At 45.7% G+C, this 20,424-nt stretch overlaps 1 protein-coding gene across 9 annotated transcripts in view; it reads right to left on the bottom strand.

Annotated features, from left to right (window-relative positions):
- SLC8A3 (solute carrier family 8 member A3) overlaps window positions 1-16,800 on the bottom strand; it is a 143,996-nt gene extending 127,196 nt beyond the window's left edge. For 4 of the 9 annotated variants that reach the window (XM_053602434.1, XM_053602437.1, XM_053602438.1 and 1 more), the window contains exon 1: window positions 15,793-15,925. The gene's annotated coding sequence lies outside the window, so the exon portion shown is untranslated. Of the gene's footprint in view, window positions 1-15,792; window positions 15,943-16,712 lie in introns of those variants that run through there. The other 5 variants (XM_053602436.1, XM_053602439.1, XM_053602442.1 and 2 more) reach the window with 3 other exon arrangements.
- Window positions 16,801-20,424: the final 3,624 nt, after the last annotated feature.

The raw sequence follows: 20,424 nt of genomic DNA, 5'->3' as shown, positions 1-20,424 counted from the left end.
CCTCTTATCATATGCTTTACTTTTCCACTCGGGCATTTGTTAAACTTCGAAATAACATATTTACCTGTGGGATTGGATGATTAACGTCTGACTCAATCATTAAACTGTGAAGGACATGTGAGCAAAGGTTGTTTCTCTTCTGTTTAATGTGGTGTCCTAAGTATGTAGTTACTAGGTGCCTAGTAATGTGTGGTTTTGGAGTGAATAAATGTAACCACCAAGGAAGCATCTCTGACTTCAGCCTTCTTTAAAGCCATTTTGTGATCTACATTATAGCCATGTGCTTTGGAAATACACAGAGATCTCACAGACAAATCCTGACTGGATTTGAGCAGCTAGGTAGACCCTCTTTACATTCCCAGAACTTGTACTCAGAAGAAAAAAATCCCTTCAGGATGCAATATGTCAGGGTGCATAAACCATAAAGGCCTTTGTCCCGAGGGCTTTGTGGATTAGCTTGGTTTCACATTCCCCAGAGTGGCAGTCAAGAGCTGAGCCCCACATTCCCAATTAGTCCAGGCACTGGGGCCATCACAGCAGGTACATGGGGCCTCTTCATTTGACCTTGCTCAGAGGAGAAGACATTATGAGAATGACTGTGGAAGAGCAATGTGGCCGAAGACATTCAGAATCCGTATTCAAAGTTTGGGAGGGCTCTTTTCACCTATGATGTGCACAGTGACCCCATTCAGAGGCTGGCACTCATCCTGGAGAAATGTGGAGGGAGAAGGATCTTGGCTCTTTGCCTTGACTTCTGAAAACCCTGACACTTTGTGGATTCTGATAAGCCCCATGCAGAAGGAGACAGAAGGTAGGCACAGCTGGAGCAGCTCTGTAATCAAGAGCCAACATGGTGACAGGACCAACCCCAAGGAGGTAGGGTATTCACAGGGAAAGAAAGCAAGCTGGCTTCTGGAGTAAAAAGGCATGTAACATTGGAGCAGTAGATTAACAAGGGGTACAGAGTCCTGTTTATCTTCCAGTAGAAATAGGAGTATGGGCTTTGCTCTCCCTCAATCTTAGAGACACTTAATGGTAGGTTTTGATAGAGAATATGCGATCATATGGTCAGACTTAGAGATACCTTTAAGCAAGGGAAAGTTTAGGAAGACTGTTCCCTGAGAAAACAAGTGAATTGAAGGAAAGAATCAAAGAAAATATGGCAAGAAAGTGAGATGAGGAGGCTAGTAAATGCCTGCACCCAGACTTTGGAATTAAAGGTATAAAATGCTCTGTGAATTCCCAGTTGCTCCTAAAGATGTTAGAGAGAGGGGACACCTTTGATGACCAAGCCAAAGGTCATTTTTATGCCATTTTCCCAGGCCCATATGCCCGTTGAGTCAGATCCCAACTTCCTGGCAGTCTTCCTCAGCCCCTTAGAGACTCAAATGATCTTCTGTGATTCCAGAAGGCTCTTAATTAACCCTGAGGTATACGCAGAGATATGATTCAATGTGAGACCCTCAGGACCACTTCACATAATAAAGATATCAATAATACAGATTAATTATAAATTACTAATTTATAATTAATAAATAATGGTAAAGTATTTATAAGAGTTTATGGTATGCATAATACTAAGTACTTTCTGATTTAATTTTCACAAAACCCTATGATATTAGTAATATTTTCATCCCTATTCTACATTTTTGGAAACTTAGTTAAGTCATTTATTCAAAGTATAAAGTAAGGGAATAGCAGGGCCAGAACTCACACATGGACAACATAAACTATAGTTTTAACAACTCCATTTTTACCAAGATGTCCCACTTTGCTGTGGCATCCATGCCCCTCCAATAATTTTCTGGCCTGATGTGGTCTTAGGGGCAATGTGACTGACCCACACTCACTCAAAAGAGAGACTAGCCATTGGGTAGAGTTGTCCAGTCCCCAGGCTAACTGGGGGTGCCCTGGCTTCCTGCTGAAGTCTCCTTCCTAAAATATTCTCCTTCTCAACAGTTCAGTTTGACAAACATTTTGTCTGCAATTTGCCAGGCCTCATATTAGATGCCACTAGGTAAAATGAAAAAATCAGACAGTGTTCGCTCTGAAAAGTACAATCTAGCAGGGGTGGAAAGATACACAAATAGACATGTTTACTATAAAAAGTGGAGGTGAGAGAAGCATGCAGTGGGAACATACGGGCTCTGAGCCAGCTTGGGGGTTCAGGGAGGTATTCTGAAAGAGGTGATCCCTGAAATGAACCTTCAAGCACGAATGAGCTTTAGTCAAGAAAGAAAGGAGAGTCAGAGAGGGAGGGAGGAAGGGAGGAGGAAGAGAGAGAAGAGAAGAAAAAAAAGGAAAGTGGGAAGGGCATTTGAGTCAAAGAGAACAAGCCAAAAACAAAGACATAGAGACATGAAAAGGCCAACCCAGGAATGCAGTGTGAGGCAGGAGGGTCAGGACTTGAAGGTGGACAGTAGGAAGACTAGATTCGTGGCCAGTCTTATATACCAGGCTGAGAAGACAGGATTTTATCCTAGGGGCAATGAAAAACCAATGATAGGATTTTAAACAGTAAAATGACATGGTGCAATTTATATTTAAGAAAAACCAATTTCACTAAAGGGTTTAGGATGGCTGGAAGAGAGACGGCTAGTCTCTCTTTTGAGAGAGTGTGGGTCAGTCACATTGCCCCTAAGACCACATCAGGCCAGAAAATTATTGGAGGGGGATGGATGCCACAGCAAAGTGGGACATCTTGGTAAAAATGGAGTTGTTAAAACTATAGTTTATGTTGTCCATGTGTGAGTTCTGGCCCTGCTATTCCCTTACTTTATATAAGACTGGAGCAGGAAGAGAGAACTCTACTGCAAACAGAAACAGATGTAGATAAGGAGGTTGGGCCCAGGATAGATTCTGCCAACAGTGACCCTCTGCTCCCATGTCACATTCCTTTCCCTCAGCCAAACTGATGTCCTGGCTCAGCCCACAGCTTCTCATCTCTTTTCCTGGACTATTCTCCTAAAGCCCCCGGGGCCATCTGCAAGGTGTCTGTGTCCTCTGCAGTGGCTCCTGACATCTTTTAATATCACTGACAAATTTAATTAAAGTCATTGTTCCTCTGCTCTTCCAGATCATTAATAAAACAGTGCCACCAGGCCAGACTGAGCAAATTCTCCCTCCTGCTACGCCTTCCACTTTCTCCAATGGGAACACTGCTTCAGGCCTGTCACCAGCCTGGGTAGAATCGTCCTGCTCTGCTTCTAAATCTGGGCCCCTGCACAGGCATCACAGCCAATTTACATTAAAGTTTTAAGTGCAGCCAGGCTGCACTGCCTCTGACGTGTTACCGGAGCCCAAGCACACTGCATCCTCTCCTGCACTTCCTCTGCCTACAGGGAGTAAGAATCATTTCCGAGTCCTCTCCACAGAAACACTCCCTGAGAGACACAGGAACTAAGCTGCCTGCTATCTCAAGAATAGGAAAGATGTGACCTCTGCTCCTTGGGGAGTTTAATGGCTACAACTGGAACTTAGACCCAAGGAGGAAAACATAAGGATGCTAAGTGTTGTTCTTGCATTATTATCTTTTTGAATCTTCACAGTGAAGATTATCATCATTATAGGTGGCCAATTAGAACTCACAGAGGTCAAGTAATTTGCTCCAAATCATGGTTATTAAGTAGAAAGGTAAGTGTTTGAGGTTGGGCAGTCTGCTCCAGGGCACGTGGTATTAAGACTATACTTGTACACTGGGTTTGGGAACCCCTTTTATCAAATGCCCAAGTAGATCAGGCTAAGTGTTTCTAGATGAGGAGGCCTCCCCACAAGCTCAGAGGCTCTACACACTCCAAGACAGAGTGGAACAATGATGGACCCCAGATTTGAAATCAGGGGCAAGAACTTCCTTCCCAGCTGCACCTCAGTGAGCTGTGAGACCTTAGAAAGTCAGAGACCCTCTCAGGGGCATCAGCTTCCTTATTCATAAACTTCAGGTTGGTTTGGATGATCTCTATGGTTCCTTTGAGCCAAAGACACTTTGATCATAGGAAAAGAAAGAAGCAAAGGGACACATTTAAGTCAAGTTGGCCCAGCGCAGTGTGAGAGCCGGGCATGGAATTTAGACTTCCAAGGAGGCCTCAGAGGATAAGAGAGTAAGCTAAGGGAGGGTAGGTAGTAGGACGAGAGAGCTGGGAAACTCAAGGAGAGCCCACATTCTAAATTTGCCAAAAGCTTCTTGGATCAAATCCATGTTTTAAAAAATGAATCTTTGCCCATTTGGGGCCAAAAACTCTGCTAGTGATTGGGGGTACAGCCAAACTTGCAGAGTTTATCTTCTGATAAGGGACTGAGCCAAACAAGTAATTATGGGAATAATTGATTACAAGTATGTCCTGGGAAGTAATATCTTTCTTTTGTGTTGCTCTAAGCCCTCAGATTGGTGGCTCTCTAGCTGTCTCAAACCACGTGGGCAGTGGCTGCAATGCAGCAGGGCTTTATAATGTAGAGAGCCTTGCAGTAGTACAAGAGATGCTGTGACACTGGGCTTGCTTTCTGGTCTCATGCAATTGTCATATTTTATCTTCCTCTAACCCCTCAGACCCTTAACGATAACATGAACCATATGATAACTTCATAGAACCGTACTAACATTCTCCCAGGCACCACCACCCAAAAGGAAACTTCCTAGACAGGGTAGTCCTCAGTTTCCTTGTGCTTTATAGGAACCAAAGACTTACAAAAAATGGCAACACTGAGCATATCTTTTCCTCGAGTTACCTACTCTATGGCCAGCCCTGAACTGGCACTGTTACATCTGCTATTTAATACTTCATAACACCACAATGAAACAGGTATTCTTTTTTTTTCTTTATTTTTTTTGTGACAGAGTTTTACTCTGTTGCTCCAGGATAGAGGACCATGGTGTCAGCTTAACTCACGGTAACCTCAAATTCCTGGGTTCAAGCAATCCTCCTGCCTCAGCCCCTGGGTAGCTGGGACTATAAGTGCCCACCATAATGCCTGGCTAATTTATCTTTTTTTTTTTTTTTTTAGTAGAGACAGGGTCTCATTCTTTCTTAGGCTGCTCTCAAACTCCTGAGCTCAAGGGATCCTCCTGTCTCAGCTCCCCAAATGCTAGGATAACAAACATGAGCCAGCATACCCAGCCAAGGTAGTCTCGACTTTTTTTAGAAATGAAAAGACTGAGTCTCACAGGTTGATAATCCACCCAGGGTCCACTAGCTTAACAAGCAGTATACCCAGCTATGCAATGTGGTATGTCAAATGCCAAAGTCTGCTTCTAAGCTCAGGGGATGAAAGGGGCAGTGGAAGATCAGACAAAGAATCTGGGTCCCTTAGGTCAAGAACCCTGGGCTCAAGAAAGCTTGACCTCTTCTGAGAAGCCTTCCCTACCAATGCTTTCCTCTATTACCTTCAAAATGAGTCATTTACTCCCTTGGGCTCCTCTAACACATTGATCACCACCAAAGCTCCTGGCACACTGTACTGGGCCTGTCTGCTTATACGTCCACTGTCCATTCTCTTCCAGAAGCGTCACGAGGGATTTCAATTCAACATAATGAAGTTTTTTCATTTGTTTTGTTTTTGTCACACTCAGTGAAACTCTCCTGATAGGCCAAAAGGGTGGAACCTGACCTGTGATATCTTCTCTGCTGTTCTATTTCAAAAGATGCCTGAAGTTTACCAGAGTTGTAGAAGCCAGAGGACTCTGCACTCTCTATCCTTGATGGATGTGGGGAATTACAGACACTGAGAGCATGCCAGGGAGCTAGGAAGAGAGGGGGCTTTGCTCAGCTTAATGTAAGTTCTGCTTGTCCCCTTGCTGGATCTCCATCGGCATTAAGTCATCCCTCAGCTGCAGACAGTGATGCAACAGGACCATGTTCTAGAGATGGCTATGTGTCTGAGTAACTAGGGCCTTCTAAAAAGTACAGACATCTGGATCCTACTTCACACCTAAATTTTGGACTCTCTGGGAGTGGAGCCTAGGTATTTATGCCTTTGAAAAGTTTCTTGTTTATTTTTAAGGAGCAGCCAAGACTGAGAATCCTGGGAGAGAAGACAAGGATCACAGCCTGACTATGACTTCTGCATCTCAGGGATTCCAACCATTAAACACTTTCTTTGGACAGGGATCACTGGACAAATGATTTGTCTATGCCCTGGACAAATATTTCACACTCCTAGATTCTCACTTGCTTTTGTACCTTCCCAAGGATAGTCAGCATCAATTCCTCACCCACACAAGCAGATTTTTCTCTTTGCTGCTCCCTAACCTTAGTGTCTGCTGGGTTTACACTTTAACTAAAGAAATAGAAAAAAATCCAAAGTTTTGGCTTGGCACCTGTAGCTCAGCAGTGAGGGCGCCGGCCACATACACGGGAGCTAGCGGGTTCAAACCTGGCCTGGGGCCTGCCAAACAACAACAACAACTACAACAACAACAAAAATAGCTTGGCATTGTGCAGGCACCTGTGGTCCCAGCTACTTGGAGGTTGAGGCAGGAGGAATCACTTAAGCTCAGGAGTTTGAGGTTGCTGTAACTTGTGACACCATGGCACTCTACCAAGGGTGACGTGGTGAAACTCTGTCTCAAAAACAAACAAAAAAATCCAAAGTTTCCTTATCTTCGTAGGAAAATGATGCTACTTGTCCATTTTCAGCAAGACATGTTTCTAATTATTTCTCACTTCAGTGATAATGACTCACACCAACTTCTGCACACTTCTCCTGCCATCTTCGTTTGTTCACTCATTTATTCATTCATGTGTGCAGGCATTTGTATGAAACCTGCCTACGTGTCGCAGGCTGGCTTTCTCTGAATTATGCATGGTGAGAAGTTTACATTGCTTTGTTTCCAACTCATTTTCTCCTCATGCACTCAAAAAATTAAAGTATAAGTTTTGAGAAGGTAGGAATTTTTGTCCAGTATTTCTGTATTCCCAGTGCCTAAATCAGTGCCTGGCGTATAGTAGACACTCAGTATGTATTTCTTGAATGAATAGATACACTGAATGAATGTGCAAAAACAGAAGGGATAATATCCAGTGATTTCTCCCATGCTTGGCAGTGTTCAAATGGAGGTTGGAGAACCATCTGTCAGGGATGCTGTGAGCAAGGTTTTTCAAATTTGAGTAATACGAACAAAATATAATCCCTCTAGAGGAGCACACACTTCACTGGAGAACAGTGACAGAAAATCAAATAATTACAACAAAACAAGTACTAGATTTGGAAGCGTGTGAGATGTGCCAACAACTCCCAAGGAGGGGAGGTGTTAACGGTGCCTGGGATCACTGGGGCCAGCTCCGAGAACCAGATAACATTAAATCTAGGTTTTGAAAATGAACAGGAGTTAACCGGGCAGAAGCCAGCACATTTCAAACAAAGACAATGGGATGCCCATGCTGAAGGGCATGGGAGCCTGAATGAGCAGCGTCTGTTTCCAGAAGGGTGAGCAGTGTGGCTGAAAGGCAGCACTTGAGAGAAGCTGCAGAGTTAAGCGAGGAATTGCTGGTAAAAGGCGTGTGTGCCTGGTCAGGGAATGTGGGCATGATCCAGGAGGCAATAAGGAACAAACCACTGGAAAGTTTTTAATCGGAGGAAGGACAAGATCAATGTTTTCCTTTGGGATAGGCAATCTAGAGTGATGACCATGTGGGAACTAGATAGGTGAGCAAAAGCCGGGCACAACTAGAGGGAGAAAGACCAGTCCAGACTCTCCCAGCATCTGGGGGAGAGATGGTGGGGACCTGAACCTAGGCTGTGGGAGCAGCACTGCTGGACAACGCATAGATTTCAGAGCTACCAAAAGGAGAATATAAATGTGAAACCAACGAAAACAGATGATAATGAAACAAGAATAAAGAGGAATGGCAGGGACCAAACCACATTGGGCACCTGTTCATTCCACAAGCCCTGAAGAGCTTCTCTCGATTCAGAGATATCCAGGCCCAAAGAAAGGGAAGCTGCAGGAATCAATATAAAATTATTCAATGTAGACACCTGCTTAGCTTCACCACTCCCTGTAACAGTGGGACAAATGAGGCCAGTGAAAGTTCTGGGCTCTCCAGGAGGAAAGCTGGAAGTGCCTGGAATTCAAGCAAGGCCTGAGAGTGTTCCTCAGTCTAGTCAAGGGGAAGAGTCCTTTGTGGGTTCAATAGTCCGGACTATGATAAGCTCTAGAGACGTGCTGATGAAGTAGGTCTGGTTCCCGCTCTGAAAGAGTACACAGAAAAGTGCACAAGATGAGCAGCTAAATGTGCACAAAGGACTCTGGGACTTTTGAACACCACCTAAGAGCATCAGAGAGGTGGTGGAATTGGATGCTCAGGTCTGTTCCAAATGACAATGCTGTTTCCTCAGAAGAAAATGAACTCATGGAACTTATTGCTCCTGAGAAATAGTGCTAGCTAGAAGAGTAAAAATCAAAAGATTCAAAATATTGAGGTTAACTCAAAGTTCAGAGTGGCCACCAGGAAGTGTGAGTCATGAACAAAAGTATTTGTAGAGCACTTACTATGCGCCCATCACAGTTGAGGTTCTTTGAAAATCACTTCTGCCTGGATGTCTTCTCATATTTATTGAACACCAAATATGTGTCACACTCCACTCTGGAGGCACCACAGCACATCTCTCACCTGGAGTACTGCAGAGCTGCCAGCCTTGCCCCACCCCTGGCAGTCTACTCTCCACAAAACAGCCAGAACTGTCCTTTTTAAATGTAAATGATTTCTAAGTGATTTTGGAAAGATGCACAGAGACTTCAGACTTCCTGGCAAGACTTGGGGTAGAGACGGAAATGGTTAAAGCCAATGACCTCAGTGAGCAGGTCATTCAGAACCACCACATAGTGTTTGGACAGAAGTTGTGAGTCTTATTTCCAAACACAGCCCCTTCTCCACACCCTGGCTCTGTCACTGGCACCTCACTTTACCTCCAGAGTATGGCATAATGATACCCAACATTTGTATTACATCACTCATTCAGCAAGTATTAAGCGATACTATGTGCCAAGAGTTCACAAAGACCTTCCGATTGACATGGTCTTATAATCTTTCTTGCAAGAGCGATCCTACCTATGAAGACACTGGGACTCAGTTAATTGCTGAGTTTCTATGCCAATAAGTAATGAAGCCAGAATCAAACCCTGGTGCTCTGTCAAAGGTCTCTTTATACCAGACCTGAAGAAGTGTGTCTTGTTGAAAAGGACCAAGAGAAAACTTTCCCTGCAACTGAAAAAAAATCAGACCTGGGGTCAGAGGGATGAGAAGCCCAGAGAAGCCTGCAATGGACATTATTCCTGCCCTGCCTTATTCCCTAGTGAGAAACTCTGAAACTCTATCCTTTGAGGTTATGCATAGTAGAAGGTTGACATCCCTCTGCTCTGTTGCCAAGCCATCAAGGAATGCTGGTGATCGGCCTCTTTTATATACATTTTCCTCAGAGCATTCTCCAGAAGTCTGATTTATTTTAATGTCATTTAATTTATCTTAATTTTTTAAATGTTGAAATACAGAATCAAATCATATCATTGCCTGAGTAATGAACAAATAAAATCTGGCAAGCAGTCAAACTTGTCCCTCTGAGACAAGGCTGGAGAGTTATCTTGCTCAGTCAACTCTAGGCATGCACTGGCCCTCCTGCTGTAAGAGGAGCAGACTCCTCTGACTCCCAGTAGATCTAGCTATTGTCTTTGCAGCTGCACTCTCTCCCCACTTCCCTAGTGATTGTCCTTGAAGTTGATTCCTCCCTTAGTTTCTTCTGAGGAACTAACATACACAGCCTCAAGATGATTCTTCCTGTCTCACTGGGGAGGGAGTTTGCTGATATGGTCATGGGTAGGCAGAGTGTCTAGAAAACCACCAAGCAGAGTGGTTCCACCAACTCTCAACAGAGTCTACACAGCCCTAAATACATTATCCTTCTAGGGGCTGCAGGAAAGGCAGAAACATAGGAGTTGAGATAGGATGGCTGGAATATCTGGGGGTCTAAAACACTAATAGTTGTTTTGTAAGTGCCATGCAGTACAGCAATGGGGCTGACAGGTAAATGCACACTGGACAGTGCCAACCCAGGGCCATCAGGGCACCCAGCATAGAGCACCTTCGAGGCCTTGCAGATAGCTGAGTGGACTGGCCAAGCTGACCTCTAGAGACCCAACAAGAGAGCAGACACACTAGGGGCTTTAAGTTACAGCTGGACAGTTCTAAAATGAAAGCTATTGACTGTCAGCACCAAAAGTATTCTCCTCAGTGGGAGGCAATCTATATGCTATGAAACAAGATGCACAGAACATTCAATTACCACATCAGGGAGGAGCTTAAAAGCCAATACATTCAGCTTAAACTCTTTTGATGGATAAGGAGTCCAAGGCCCAGACAGCAGAGGTGGGGCTTACCCGTGATGGTCAGAAGTGATGAGAACTGGGATACAACCTTCTCACCACCAAGTCAGTGCTTCTTCTATTAATACCATATTGCCATAATACCATTAATATCATCTTCTTTTATGATAAATAATATAGATCCCCTTTCTTGACCTTGTTTCACCTGCCTCAGTCATTATTCACTCCTTCATTTTTCATTGAACACCCACTGGGTTATAGGCATCATATAACATAGAGTGGGAGAGAGAAAAAGCACTTGGTCCAGGAGAGACAGTAAGCCACAAGCGAAAAACAAAAACAAACAAACAAAGAAAACCCTTGCATTTCCAAGTGTAAATGGCTCATTTGGAAATGCAAAGGTTTTCTGTCAGAAATGCAAAAGTTTTCTGTCAGAAAACTATGTTTTATGGTATAATAATAATGGTAACTACTTCGTACAGCTATAGTAAGGATTAAACGGGGGTGGGGGTGGGGGAAACAATGTAAAATACTTTGCAACAGAGTAGCTGATAGGTGGTAAACACACAAATATCATTATTATGCAAGAAGTTATAACATCTGCATATAAGTAGAAGTAGTAGGGATGGAGAAGAGGGGGATGGGTTTAAAAGACACCAGGCAATAGCTGAAGGACAAGGGAGAGGAGTCCAAGATAAACTTGGGGTTTTTTAGCTGGGTGACTGGAAGTAGGTTGGGACCTTCCAAAGAAAGTGAGAAGTCAGGAGGAACAGTTCATAAGGACAAAAATGATGCCAAGTTAGTAAAAATTCAATGTGAGGAATTAACCCATCCTCATCCTTTGGGAGATATTGCACAAGTGGCTAGAAGCAAGACACTGCTTAGAGAGGCAAAGTCACAGACTCTAGGAATTACCCACAATGGAGTGACAGCACAGCCAACTGAAAGAGATTGCCAGAAGATAATGGAGAAAGGACAAATTGGAAGGGAGGGCAAAATCTTGGAGCAGAAGTGGGAGAGGGGCCACCGAGAGAATTAGGGAGACCTGGAAAATGTGAAAGAAGCCAAAAGAGCCAAGTTTCAAGGAGCTCATGGTCGATATTATCTGATGGGGTAGGAAGGCAAATCAAGGAGGGAGAGAAGGAAATTGACAGAGAGATCAATAGATAGATAGAGATATCTGGAGTAAGTCATTATACTTTGGAGAATGAGAAGTCTTTGGTGGATAAAAGTTGGATGGAAGTGGAGAAAAGTGAGGAGCAAAGGGTTAAATGCATGAATGAGAAAACAGAGGTCAGGGATTACTCTAAAATTCCAATACTTTGTTGACTGTTGATACAAGGAAGGGAGAGGGAATGATGGGAGGAGGAATCAGACAAATGATACTCTTTTTGGGATGGGATCTGTGGAGAGAGAGGATTCTGTGCTGCTGGAGAAAGAGATTCCAGATAAGAGAAGGAGTTGGAGGAGTTTACAAAAGTAAGGCAGGGGAGGTGTGGGGGGGAGCTCCTGAAGAGGATTTTTTACTCTGAGATAAGTGACAAGGAAGGACAAGGAACCCAGTGGGGACATTAAGGCGCAAAAGAAGAATGTTGACCAAGCTCACACTGTTTGGCCTCATTTTTCAGGACGTTGAGGTCCTCTCCACTCAAGTGATTTGGAAATTACCACGCAGAAGCCAAGGCGGGATTACGGTTTCCAGTACCACTTCCGGATCAAGTCCCCACATAACCCAGTGTTTCTACACACAACCAGGAAAGCTCTATTTATCATTCCAGATACCAAGTCAGTAAATGCTGCTTGGTCTATTCCAAATTGTATTTAGGAATAGAGCTGTTTTCTTAGTAGAAGTGATTCTATGTACCATATTCAAATACTCTGGATTCTGGAATTAACCTTTACTCACTCTGCATATTATTAAAAAGTCCACATCCACACACACATGATTCTTCCTATCTAGATGTCTGCTCTATACTCTCTGTGTATCTACACCTGGGTCTAACTCCTTCTTACCCTTCCAGGTCCTTTCTTGAGGCCTTTCCCATCCCTCACAGATCTCTCCATCTCAAATCTTTGAGAGTCTGCCTCGCTGTGCAGCTCAGGAAACATCTTATATCTTCCAGAGCCCTTTCTCCTTTCCCCTGAGGCGCCCTGCCCAGGCCTGGGTTTAGAGTGCCCATTCAAAACACAAATGAACAACCAAACATAAACCAAGCGCACTGAAGTAAATTAGTGAGACTTCTTCCTAGAAAGGGGCATCTCCTGTTTGTGCACTAAAACAGAAGCCATATGCATGGGTTTCTGCAACAGCTGTGTCTGTTGCCTGCTCTTGCCCCACATTCCATGTTGGACAAACTATCTATAATGCTGAGCTGACTCTTCACATCCACAGTTAAAACCTTCATAACAACCCCCCCCCACACACACACACACTGGAAACTCAGAGGAAATCCTTAGCATAGAGTACAAGCCCTTCCAGGTTTGAGTCCTGTGGCTTCTCCAAACTCATCTCCTCTTCATTTTACTTGTGAGTCCTTTGGAAGAGTTCTTATCCAATTTAGGACTTGGCAAGCTGATCCCTCACCTAAAACCCCTCCCACTCCACTCCCCTCTCCTCTCCGCTCTCACCAAAGCTACCTCCTACCTCTCCTTTCTTTCTGGGCTTAGCTGTTCCTACAAGTTCTCATGAAGGCCCTATGGAGAGGTGATCTTCCTACATACTTCCTGGGATTTACCCTCCACTGGCAGAAATCACTTTACTTGGTAAATGGTAATTGCTTGTCCGCTGGTTGATAATCCCTGCTGGAATGTATGTTTATGAGGAAAGGGACCATTCTATTCCATTTTCCTCTGTACTTAGCACATGCCTGGAAGAGTAAGTGGTTGTTGACTATTTATTGACTAAATGGGTGACCGAATGAACAAATGAATGCTTTTGCTTTTAGAGTTGAATATATTTCAACCAAATATTTGGACCTCTAGGCAAAGCAATAGGCTTGAGTGAAAGGGAAGTTATTCCTCTCTTCTTATCCCACCTTGGTTGTTTAAAGAGATGTCAAGATTTGTGACTCATTCCCTAAATCCAGGTTTCAGGCAACTATTGGACTACACAGACTGGAGAACAATTCCCACAATCACTGCCTCTAAATGATACCAATCACTGTGCCCAGAGGTTGTATAAGGAACCACCCTGCCCAGTGACAGAGCAGGACCCGGGAAAGAGAACACCTATCACTTCATGGTCCCAGCCCATGGAGGAGCAGAGGGGAAAGAAATTGCTTTCACACGGTCTATTTGATAACCATATTCTCTCTTCTTTGACCAAGAAACTGTGGAGGGCAGTGTAGAGATCAGAGGAAAAAGAACAGAGAAGGGGAGGCTGGAACTTGTTTCTACAATTCCATTAATTAGATCAATGTTTACTGCGTGCCTACCTATGCCGGGCACAGAGATAGGCCATGGAGATACAATGTGAATAAACAAACACCAGTTGATCCTTCCTCCTTCTGTGGAGTTTACTATCTAGAAGTGCACCCAGAATTGCTCAGTCACATAAATAAATTTAATGTGCATTTCTAAATCGCTTTGAAATTATAGATTTGGATTATGGATGTATAATAAAGGGGAACCCAACCTTGTCAGGAAAGGTGTGGAAGGCTTCCTTGAGGAAGCAATTAATGAGCTGAGAGCTGAAGCATGAATAGCATTGCAGGTGTTGGAAGAACCATAAAGCATTCTGAGTACAGGGAACTACAAGCATGGCATTCCCCTATCCATCAAGTTAAAGAAGAACCATTTCAACCAAGTTCAGTTCTGTAGGCTCCATCTGCTTCTTCTCAACCCAATATCTACAGTTTATTTCAAGGAAAAGGAAGCTTTGGAATGGACTTGTATGAGGGGACCGTTGACAGAAAGTGTACATTGCAATGAGGAACTGAGCTGTGATCAGGCCACAGATCTAGTCATCCCAGGCTCTGACCATCAGCCTGCCTCATTTGGAGAGCTGCAAGGCATGAAGGGGCAGGTTTCTCTCAAACTTGGATCCAACCATCGAGGCCAACAGAAAGAAACGCAGGCGGGAAGCCAAGCACCCACACAGAGTGAACTGATCCCCCTATTTCAGGAAGAGCATGGCGCAGCAGCTATATTTGAAAATCGAGGTAAACAAGAGCTCAGCTCAAGTGGATGGGGCACGACAGCTGTGGAAGATTAATTACACGCGGTTGCAAGTCACCAGGTCGCCAGAGGCCGGGAGGCTTCCCTTTTGGTGCCCCACCAGTAGGCTGGATGCGTTCCTACCACATACCCACATCCCTCCCCCACCTGGTCCCGCTCACCAACCACCCCAACCCCCACCCCCGACCCCCGGGTATTTCTTCACCACCTAGGAGCTCCGTGTCCGGCTCCTAGCTACAGCCTGCGTTTCTGATAAATTGCACCTAATTTCAGTCCTTCTGCCGGGGAGAGCTAACCACCAAACGTTGACGGGTATGCTTTCAATCGCCAAGAAGTGGGAGAGAGGGGGGAGAGAGAGAGAAGCCGGTAAATTTATGGCACTGCATTAAAGGCGTTTGCTCTATTTAACTCCCCCTTCCCCACGGTTAAAAATAAAAGGCAATGAATTAAAAAGGAAAAACTGATTCTCCTCCGAGCAGATCGCTTTTAGCATATCCCCTAGTGGCTCAAGTCCTCGGGGCAGGTCATCCCGGGCCTGCAGGAGCAGCGCTAGCCTCTGAATGAGGGCTGTGGCCGTGTGTGTGGTGTGTGTGTGTGTGTGTGTGTGTGTTGGGACGGGGGTGGGGAGGTTAGCTATGTACTTTGCTTCTTTCCACCGGGCCCCAAAAGCTGGAGAGCGCAGGACTGGAGAAACCCTTCTTCTCCCCCGCCCCCTCCGCCACTTAGGCCGGGAAGCTGGGGCTGCAGTTCCCGACCCGCCGCGTTGGAGTCCCGAGATCCGGGCGTGCGCGTGCGTGCGTGTGTGCACGCGGGCGCGCGCCAAGCTGCTAACGCGTCCCCTCCTAGCCCGCGAACCCGGCCGACACTCACCGGAACACAACACGCCCTGGCACAGGCGGCTCACACATGCACACATGCATCCGGCACTCAACACAGAAGTCTCCCGGATGAGCACCCGCTGCTGACCCAGCAAACCCACGACCCGACTGTACACAGATGGCCAGGCATCTCTTCCTGCGCCCCGCCCCGCACCCTCCGGTAGACACTCACTCTGCCAGACCTGCCCTCCACCCCCACAACACCGCATACAAGATGTACACTTTCCAGGGCACCCTCCCCCACCTCCTTCTGGTACTAAATCCACAGGAAGGCGGTTCCTACGGATGATCTTGAGAAATAACTTAACACCATCGTTGACAACCGGGGACCCTCTTGGGGACAGTCCGAGACCCCTCAACCTCTGCCTCCCTGGTCTCGGCTGCCAGCTAAGGGGGAAGGGCAGGAGGCTCGGCCCCGTTACTCACCGTATCCTCTCGGCCTCCCGAGCCAAGTGGGCAATTGAGGGAGGCGAGGAAGGTGCGCGCTACGCCCGCCGCCGGGCTCCTCACCGGCGGCAGAGGCTCATCGCCCCCGCGGGCTGCCCGCCGGCCGCAGCCGTGTCCGGGGCATGTCAGTCCGCCGCCGCCGCCGCCACCCGCCCGGCCGCCGAAGCTCTTGGGCTTGCGGCTGTCAGGGAGATGCAGGGCAGCGCATCCGGAGCGCTAGGTCTGCGCCCGAGGGTGGCAGGGGCCAGGGCGAGGGGGCCCGGGGAGGGGTCCTGCCCAGCCGATTTAAGAGGGAAAGCCCCAACCTGGAGCGCGGGCTGGAGACCACGCCTGGGAGAGGCCGGGAGTCCCGGCTGCGGGCGGGCGGGGATCCCTGCGGGAGGGGCAGGAAGGCGAGCAGCCCGGCGCTCCCTGGTGGCTCCGAGGGACCGGGGCTGGGGCTTGCGGTCGCGTCGCCTGGGCTTTCCCGGGGCCGAGAGCTTGCCGGCTCACCCCTTCGCGCTGTCACCGCGGGGGATGTCTGGGCCTCACCGCGCGCGGAGGGGAAGCGCGGAGAGGCTGGTTTCTGGGCGAGCCCAGAGCTTTGCCCATTAAGCTGCCGCAAGAAGCCAAATCAAAAAGCCAATCTCCAAGCCTCCAGAATGAACGTCACCCTATCAGCTGGGAGAGAGAGCCGCACCGATTGACAAGCCGCGCACATTTATCCTGGCGCGCCGAGGGGAGACTTTCAGAAAGCTTCCCGACCCGCAGCGAGGAAGTCGAGCCCGTGCCGGCCATTCAGAGTGTCCCCAGGACCGAATTCAGACGGAACTCCCACCCTACGCCCCTACCCAATCGCTGGAGCCTGGAGCCCGGCGCCTCCGGCCCGGCAGCACTTGGAGACCGCGGCGCGTCCTGACCTGGATTCGGCGGGGTTGGGAGCTCCCGGCTGCAGGCGGGCGCGCGGCACCGGCTTTCCCCTTATCCTCAGGAGACGCTGCCTGCAATTCCGAAATTAAGTCTCCACCAAACACATCTGTGGTTTTTAAATATAGTAGGGAACGATTACCCAGGCAGAGTCCACCCAGGCCTAGAGGAGGAGTCGAGGGGGATGGAGGTTGGCTGTGGAGGGAAAACAAAACTCTTTTTTCCCCTCTCTTTTTCTTCTCTTCTGGTGCAGAACTCAGCCTGTCATTTTCCCAAACCAAATCAAACAACAGCTTGTGAGAGACGCTTGGGTGAGCTCTGGTATGTTGGTTTTTTGGGTTTTTAAGGCTAAAAATAAGAGGGGGCTGCTTCCCAAATTGCTGCTTACTCTGGGCCTGGAGACTGGAGGAGAGATGGTTCTTTGATGCCATAGCGGGGCTTGGGGCTTGGGGCTTGGCTCGAGCAAAACGTACACACGTAGCCTTAAATCAGATGCCTGTAATTTCTGCTATATTTGTCAGTCCTGGAGGCATGAGAGGTTGGTAGGCCTCTCCGAAGAATGGGGTTTCGTGTCCCTATTTTATCAGGGACATGAGGCGGATCTAAAACAAGCACCGTGGCTGGCCTTTTAGAGACACCAGTGCAGAGGGGACAGAATTTAAGGGTGGAAGGTTGTTCTCTCAGGCCTCTGCTGCTTGAAACCAAGTACCCGGAGACCAATAAACAATTCTTACCAGTGATCAGCATCTCCGTGGCGCTAGCAGTGATGCTAGGGAATCCAATTGTATTATCTCATGTCATTCACATGAAGCTCTATGAGATAGGTACGGTCACAAATTCCAATTTTCTATTGAGGAAATTAAGCCTTAGGGAGGTTAATTAAACTTCCCAAGCTTACTGTGTAGCAGAGCAAGGGATTAGGGTGAGGGAAAAACCAATCAGAGATGTGCCGATAGGACAACAGTGTGTGTAACTTTTCGGATCCTGGCTTTCCTGCCCAGATGCTCCAGAATAAGGTTTGGCCCAAAGAGATTAATAAGTAGGTATAGGGACTAGAGAACCCCTGAGCCTGGGATGGTCTGAGTTCCTTTCTGGTCCCTGAACTCAATCTCCTTTAGTAAGTCACAAAGCAGTTTCTGTCCTGAGTTTGAGGCCCAGTTAGGAGAGCTTTCAGATCTCTGAACACTTACAAATCTTGAATCCAGTCAAGATTAAGGCTGAAACACTGACTTGGAAAGGTTTCAATAACTTCTAAAGCTGTGAGATTTAGGATATGTCAGTTAGTGAGATTTACCTGCCTATTCCCATGGAAAGTCACAATGCTGACTGGTCTACAGTCAAGACCAAGAAATTGATGGTGAGCATATAATGGGTATAGCTTTTAGGGAGGGCAATTTTGAAAGATATATCAAATTGTTTAAAGAATGTGAATGCCTGTGACCCAGAAATTTTACTGGAAGAAATGTATTCTATGTCAATAATTAAGGAGATGCTCAAATATTTAGTTACAAGGATATTCATGGTAGTGTTTGTAAGAATTAAAACTAGGAAACGTCTTAATTTGAGAGAATTGGTGAAATAAATCATGTTGAGTTAACACAATGGTGTATTCTACCACTGTAAAGATGCCGATGTAGCACTCTGTTTTCACAGGGAAATATATGAAATTGTATATTATTGAGAGAGGGGGGAAAAAAAGCAAACCATAGAGGTTTTCATGATATGTTATTGAGACAGAAAAAAAGAACCAAACCCTGGCAGCATAGCAACACCAAAATGCTATTATTTCTTGGTGACAGGATTTCTGGTGATTTTCTTTTTCTCTTTATATCAACGTTATCAAGGCATAACTTACATACAACAAAATTCACCTATTTTATGTGTACAGGTTGATCAGTTTTGATAAAAGTACAAACAAGTAGAGCAACAACCTCAATACAGAACATTTTCATCTCCTCTAAAAATTCTTTCAGGCCCCATTTGTACCCATTCCCTCTCCCTACAAGCACCATTGATCTGCATTCTGTCAGGACAGATTAATTTTGCTTGCTCCAGAATTTTCTTTGTCTTACTTATTTATATCCATTACTATTTCTTCAATAAATGTCACTTGTTCTCTAAAACTGCAACAGCAACTCTGCATTCTGAGCCTCAGTGTCCACATGAGTAAAATGGAAATAATAATAATGATAATAATACCTGCCTCGTGGGACTGCTGAAAGGATTCAGAGAGATAATAGTTTCTAGTACAGAGCAATTCCCAAATATATGTTAATTCTCTCTCTTCCTCTCTACCTCTCTCTACCCCTTAATCCTGCTTTTTTCCCATTCTAAGTTCTACAACCAACTTCATATTGGCCTGTGAAGTCTCATACCCCTTTAAATTCTGATCAGTCTCATATTTTTTCCTCTCTTTTTTGTTTTTATAGCTTGAGAACTTCTGCTCAATTACATTTTTTTCCCTCTCTGCTACATACGTAAAGGGTTAGAAAACATTACATTTGGTGACAATCTGCCTCCTGCTTCCCCACTTCTGCCATTGTTTATTTGTTTATTTCTTAATGGGCTAGAACTCCATGAGATTTTCCCAGGAAAGCCAGCAAGCAGGCTATTTATCATTACCATTGGGAGCAAGAGCCACAGATCTCATTTTCAAGTTGTGAGGCCCAGAGATGTTAGGGGATTCAAACAGTCACAGCACTTAGTAAGAAATAGACAGAATCTTTTATAAACCGAATTGTGTCCACGAAAAGTCATATGCTGAAGCCCTAATCCTTAGTACCTCGGAGACTGGATTTGGAGATAGGATCTTTAAAGAGGAATTCACACTGAAGCTAGGTCATTAGGGTGTGCCCTAACCTAATATGAGTCACTGGTGTACTTTTACAAAAAAGTGATTAGGACACAGATAGACAGAGGGACTACCTTGGGAGGACGTGGCAAGACAGAGGCCATCTGCAAACCAAGGAGGGAGAAACCAAATGTCCTAACACCTTGATCTTGGACCTCCAGCCTCCAGACCTGAGAGAAAGTAAATTTCTGTTATTTAAGCCACTGTGTTTGGTGTTTTGTTATAACAGTGCTAGAAAACGAATGCAGAATCGAAGTATTCTGGCTGATTCTGTGAGTTCTTCACATAGAATGTCCTTCTTTCTTTAGAGGGTGAGCAGCATGCCATGGGCAGATGGGCTGAATACTAGGAAAGGACTGTGCAGCTTCTTGGTGATGACTCGTGATTTACCATCATGCCCCAGAACTGCACAAGTTGGCGCCTCTCCAGAAGTGAGGCCTAAGGCACTTCCCAAGTAGCAGACCTGTCTACCCTGCCTACCATTAGCACTGCATCTGGTGCTGCTTTCTCACTGGCAACTTATGTGCCAGTATTAACCATGTTATAACTTTTATTTCCAAAATTTGTCACTTAATGATCATTTCTTTTTTTCTTTAATAAAATATTGCGATAGAACATCCATACAGAAGTATGTACAAGTCCTAAGTATAAATTCAAAGAATTTTCACAAAGCAAATACATTTTACTTAATCATCACCTAGATTTTATTTAGTCATCACCTAGAACAAAAAATGTTACCAGTACCCCAGGTGCTCCTCTCAGCACCCCCAGTCATGGTTCCTCCTCCTCTCCAGAGGAAACTCCCAACTTGTTGTGACTCCTAAAACTATACAGTAGTCTTATGTGATTTGGGG

The sequence above is a fragment of the Nycticebus coucang genome, chromosome 9 (genome assembly GCF_027406575.1).
Source record: "Nycticebus coucang isolate mNycCou1 chromosome 9, mNycCou1.pri, whole genome shotgun sequence".
Lineage (NCBI taxonomy): Eukaryota > Metazoa > Chordata > Mammalia > Primates > Lorisidae > Nycticebus > Nycticebus coucang.
This window is presented reverse-complemented; position numbering and strand designations above follow the sequence as displayed.